At 29.7% G+C, this 6484-nt stretch overlaps 1 long non-coding RNA gene across 1 annotated transcript; it reads left to right on the top strand.

Annotated features, from left to right (window-relative positions):
- Positions 1-3597: 3597 nt before the first annotated feature.
- Positions 3598-4457, top strand: LOC148771825 (uncharacterized). The gene is made up of 2 exons (XR_016030536.1): positions 3598-3793; positions 3879-4457. It is a non-coding gene; the product is annotated as an uncharacterized LOC148771825 (long non-coding RNA).
- Positions 4458-6484: the final 2027 nt, after the last annotated feature.

Below are 6484 nucleotides of genomic sequence, written 5' to 3' on the forward strand. Positions count from 1 at the left end.
GTTCATTGTGGTAACTTTTCTGTTTGATGTTTAGATAAATTTTAACCATAACAGAGTGTATAGAAATGTTTACCGAGTGTATGGCAATAAGTTTGGGCAACATTCAATAATATAGAAATGATTATACTATTGAACTTTACTATGCATGATCATATTTATATGTAGTAACATAAAGTAACATATGCATCTGGTGTGGATTTTCAATCGATATTGCAATATAAATTGTTATTATATGTAAAATTCGGTTTTTTTTATAATTAAAATTGATTCTCACTTTTTATTATCTGATATTATTTGTCATCTCATTAATTCAGTTTCAAGAACATACAACAAATCAAATGATTTTATGTGATAGAATTTCACTACAGTAAGTAAATATATATTTTTTCAACCACATTGCTATATTCATCATCTTATATAGATTCAATTCTAAAGTTTTTGGTGGTGTAGATAAATTTTATTTATATACATATATAGTCACATGTGGTCATGTACGTGTAGTCATATATAGTTACATATAGTAACAAGATGAACATAACTACATGTGACTATAGTTGACTACATGTAGTCATATCTAGTCATATGCAGTAACAATGCACATAACTACTTGTGACTATAATTCACCAAATAAATTTATCAAAAAAATGTCTTTCATTTTTATTTATTTTTTGTTGTATTTTTTCATGTAGTGTAATTCGCTTGTTCCATTTTGTTCTTCGTTTTCTTTAACTTGTATTTTTTTGTTACAGGTTTTGCTTTGTATAACATTATGAGATGCAAAGAATAAGATGCACAGAAGTGCCATGTGAAGTTGCATTCATGCTACAATACTCCAGACTTATGCCACTTATATAACTATAGATAATTGTAGATAACTATAGTCACTTGTAGTAACATATAGTTATACGTATGTTATGTGTTTTTCAATGTATAGTAATGCGTGTTAATGTTTTGAAGATTCTATGCATGTGATTGTGTTTTTTAATTTTTTTTTTCTTTTGGGTTAGTTGATTTATAATATCAAGATTAAAATTGTGAATTTTGTTGTTGGTGTAGATTATTTTTGGGGTAAAAAGACATTACATAATTGCATATGACTATATGTGACTGTGGTATACTATAGTTAGGTGTAGTATACTATAGTCATGTATAGTCAATTTCAGTACAATAAATTTATCAAAAAAATTAAAACAAAATTTAAAAAAAAAAATTAAAAAAAAATTTAAAAAAAATTAAAAAAATTAAAAAAATTAAAAATTAAAAAAAAAATTAAAATATAAAAAAAATAAAAAAATGGGTATGTATAAAAAAATAATAATAAAATAAACATTTATATTTTTTTATTTAAAAAAATCTATAAAAATGATAAATGCAGCCCAAAAATGCTAAATGCAGTTGGGTATTATGCTGAATGCAGGGGCGAAAATACTGAGTGCAGTTGGGCGGAAATTGAACTTAAGGGCACAATAATACTTTTACCTCTCCAGGGGTTATCTCAAAGGAAGAATTTTAGGGGTGGACCTATCCCTATATATTTTTCATATGAGGGGTGTATATCCAATGGACCCTATAAAATTAAGTTAAAGTCATTTTATTTATTCTTTTGTTTTTTTCCTATTTAAAAGTAATTATTTTAATTTATTTATTCATTAAGTATTTTTTTAAAAAAATATATATATATAAATCTAAATTTTCGGGCCGACCCGGAACCGGCTCGGATAGGCCAGGAACCGGAGTGAACCAGCGGGCCGACTCGGCCCGCCGAACCGTGTGTAGTACGGGCCCGTTCCGGTTCCGGAAAAAATGAACCGTGAACCGGCTCGAACCAGCCCATGGCCGTGTCTAAGTACAAGCACATTTAATTTGTACTCTCTAATTAGTAGTTAGTACGTACATCACACAACTACTATATATATACATGTATATATGTATGTATGTATGTATGTATGTATAAGAGCAACTCCAATGGGGTTACCAAATTGAGTATTCAAACATTTAACCCCCATTTACATACTTAAAAATAAAAATCTTTAACTCCAATGGAGTTATCAAATGAGGTTTCCATTTTGATAATTCACATTTTGGGTTGTAAAAATACTTGCTGGAAATTGAGTTATCAAAAATGTAACCTCCTAACCATCCAATCAGAAGTTGACATGTGGCAATTACAAATAAAACCACCAATAAACTTTCAATTGATAATTAATTTGATAACCATGGTTGGTCTAGATGAATTTTAAAATAATATTAAAATAATTCTGAAATATCAAATGAGTATTTGATAACTCAATTTTGATATCTAGCATTGGAGTTGCTCTAAGATATAGCTTTAGTGGTAAAAAATAACTTATAAATTGAAACATGAAAACAGAGATATTACCTCCAAACAGCCTGTGCACATTGGGTCCATATTTCATGTCATTACACCTAATGGCTGGAAAACAAGATATTTTTTTCACGAACAATTAAAAATCGAACAATCGATCAGAAAAAAAAAAAGATTTGAGTTTAATATTTACGAAGCAAATGTTGAATATTTCATCTTAAGAAGAAAGTAGCATATATAATTTAGACGCGATCAAACAATTATCTCTACAATTAATATGTTTTACACGCGATCAAACATTCGGAAAGCAATTTTTAAAATTTATGCTTATTATCTCGAAAAAAATTATTTAAAGAAAGCCATTTTTAGTTTACCTCATCCAGCAATGTAGCTAGAGATCAAAAACAGTTGAGTCCTAACTCCCAAGTCCTAATCAAAATATTCACTTCTTGATAGTTAGTTAAGTACTCGTTACTCGGGTGAAAAAACAGAGCGGGTACAAGGATCTCGTGCCAAAACATAAAGCAGCAACCGTAAATTTGATTAGATAAACGGGAGATTATGTTATCCCTTGAGAAACAGTAATAAACTTGCTAATGACAATAAACCAATCCAATTTGAACTTTCTTACAGATTTGATATGTGTCTTATAATGGTCAAAAAAAAAATATGTGTCTTAAGAGCATCTCCGACCGGTTTTATCATTTTTTGACCAAATCCCATTTATAGTGGTGAAAAAATGGGTTCATCTCCCACCGATAGCACACCATTTTACTCCACCATTTTTTGTGGAAAAATGGTATTTTTGGTCTCCAATAGGTTTCACCAAAATTTAGACCAAATATTAAAATAATAATATTTCACTATTTCACCACTTATAGGAAATGTGATTTGGTTTGGTCTCCCATGGCATTTCACCATATATGCACCAAAAATGTAAATCTAATGTTAATCGTAATTTTATAATATTTTATTTCATAAATATTAATTATAGATCCAATGCTAAGTAATAAATTTTCTTAACTATATAATTTACAAATTATGTTATCGTTCTATTAAATGTCTATAAATGTCTCGTCCTGTATTTCATCAATTGCAGTGTGTTTCGTTAATCATTTTAGGGATAATTAGCAAGAACCCCCAATCTAGGAAATGTAGTTAAGAAAACACCTCCTCCAAAAAATAATTAGAGAAAACTCCTTCCCCTTTAAAACAACCCTCCTAATAAGTTTCTTCTCTCCCTTATTTTTTCTTCTCTTCTCTTCTTTCTCACACGACACTGCGCCAACGATTTTTTCCTCTCTTCTCTCTTCTCTTATTTTTTCCTCTCTTCTCTTCTTCTCTTCTTGCTGAATTTTTCAAAATCTTTAGAATCCATTATTTTACTTCGTAGATGGGGTGGTATTTTATACATTTTTATTTCAGCCAGGGGAGGCAAACAAAGAAGAGCCACCTGTGAGAAATCTTGTAAGTATATTATTCTCATCACCATTCTCTTCACGGAAAATTAATTTTCCGTTGCATTTGGTTACTAATTTTTGGGCTTTTTTAGGTCAACCAAATAGCTCATTGCCTATACATATGGTTAGGTGGCCTGGTGGACTTCCTCCCATGGGGTATGAAACGATTGCATATCGTGTTTCTATGCTCCTTGTTTTTTCAATGGAATAAAAAAAAATTAGATTTATTATTAAGCTCTGATGGTGTGGTCTGGTGACAATGTCATGACGATGGAGAGCATATTTAGGATTTTTTTGATAGATTGGGCGGATGACGGAGGGGCAGAAAAATCCGTGTACGTTGGATCCTCAGTCGACTATGTTCATAGTCGATTAAGGCTAATCGATTTTAATTTTTTTTTTTGATTTTTTGTGTTTTGTTCCGATTTGTATCAATCAATTATTTTTACATATTTTTTATTTTTGTAAAATATAGTTGATTTTGCATTTTTTTGTAGTTGTGATCTGTTACTTTTAGTAGCAGATTCTTAACCGACTATGCTTCATCGTAGTCGATTAAGTTTGTGTTGGGAGAATTGCTCTAGTAATTTCCTTATTTCCTTCACTTTTTAGTTGTTTTTGCTCGGCTATAGAGTTGGGGAATTTGAACGATCGCTTTTTTGTTTCTTTTACAATTTTTTGTTTCTTGTTGCTCGACTTGAGAATTTTGATTGTCGATGTTAGAGATGCCAGATTTTCTGCATTTCTTCTGATATTCAGACTCAATTAAGGACTTAGAAAGATAGAAGAACTAATGCATAGAGTTCTATAACTGAATTTCAGATGGAGGAGCAAAATAATTTATCAATTGTTATTAAAAATCAAAGATTAACCAAGTAAAAATGGAAACTGAAAAATAAAAAATTGAGTTTTGAGCCCAGATGGACCAATTGAATTTTTTATCGAATTATCCGAAGAATTTTGCTCATATTTTGATAAACTCAATTTGTTTTTTTTTTTTTTTTTTTGAGTAGTATTGTAAGATAATAATATGTTAGAATGGAGAAATTCATATATGTTTTTTTTATGATTTATGAAGTACTATATATTAAGAAAAATTTCATGTTAGATAATTGTAGAGGGGTAAAGAGTTTGAGAGAGAATAGGGACCAGAGCATTGTGTTGCTTGTGGAGGAAATCTGATGTGATGCTAGGTGATGGCTACCTCATGATTATTTAATTTTAAATCAATGTAGTTGTTCAAGTATCATTTCTTCGTACTTTTATTTATTATATAATTTATAATTATGGATTTTGAATTTGCAGATTTTTCTTGCAAGAGGTGTTAATAGTGTATCAAAAAACTGCAATGGATAACACTATGTAGATAAATTGTTCTCTCTAACATTGATTATGTAACTTTATGTGTGAACCACCTTATATTTTGTATAGTTGCGTCAATATATTTTTGTCCGATGACGAATTGCCTTTTCTCTCTCTACAAACAGGCACAAAAAGTTTGTTTGACCGAGATAAGATGTGTTGTGCACGATTTCTCTCTACAAAGCAGGCACATTGCGATTGAGTTTGTCTAGCGGGAATAAGATGCGCTGTGCAAGGTGACGAGCTGGTGATTATTTTGCTCATATTTACTTGGGAAAACTTTTGTGTGTGTGTTTGGAGGACATTATTCATGGAACTAGAGATTTAACATTTTTTAGTATTTCATTGGGCTATTGAACTCTCTTGTAGTTGAAGCTCTTGATTAATTCATATTTATATTACTTGAGTGATTCTTCGAAAAGAGTTATTTCGAAATGATATTTTCCTTGTCTTGGTATGTTGCTGTCTAATTTGTAGAAAGAGAAGGGTGAATATTACGGTTCCTACAAAATTCTATTTTCTGTATATTTGTGGTTTGCAATGTTTTCGATCTTGCAAGTCTGGCATGTTGAAGCAAATAAAAATACAAGTTATAACTAAAATAAGCTACTAAAATGTGTACCTCTTTTTGAGACCTCGTAAATCTTGATTATGTTGAGGTTCGAACTTTGTATAATGCCATAAAAAAAAAAAAAAGTCATCCGTGACAATACCAATCATATACAAAAAAAATGCTTTGAAAGCTCACAAAAACCATTAACTAGCATTCTTTTTTGTCAATAATAGAATTTATTAAAATAGTTTGGTTGCTGACATTGATATACAATTATAAGAATAATAGTAATTATAAAATACAAAAGAACATCATATAGATACTTCAAACATATAAGAACACTAATGTCAGGTAAAATTACAACATAGTTTATCAAAAGAGACAAAAGGCATTTGTTTTGTTGTCAGGCGAAGAGAAAGTGATCTGTCAAACTAGGCATAGTTCTCTTGTTTATTTACAAGTCAGGTAAATGAATTGTATCTATTAAAAATTAAGGCATGATATTTTCTTTAATTATAACCAGCATATGTACTTGAAAAAAAAAAAAAAAAAAAAGTATCAAGCTTCACCAGAACAAGGAACGTGCCAAAATTTTCATGAACATGTAAAAAACCCATTTGCATAGTATATTTTAAAAGAGGTAAAAAAAAAATATGATGATGGTGAGAGGATGTGCAGAGAGGATAGATGATGATGGTTTCCTCGATATATGGGGTCAAAATATTGATTTTGAATTAAAATTCATATAATTTATAATTAAGTTTTTAATTTAAATGAAGGGTT

The sequence above is a fragment of the Erythranthe guttata genome, chromosome 3 (assembly GCF_056151865.1).
Source record: "Erythranthe guttata isolate IM_541 chromosome 3, IM_541, whole genome shotgun sequence".
Classification (NCBI taxonomy): Eukaryota; Viridiplantae; Streptophyta; class Magnoliopsida; order Lamiales; family Phrymaceae; genus Erythranthe; species Erythranthe guttata.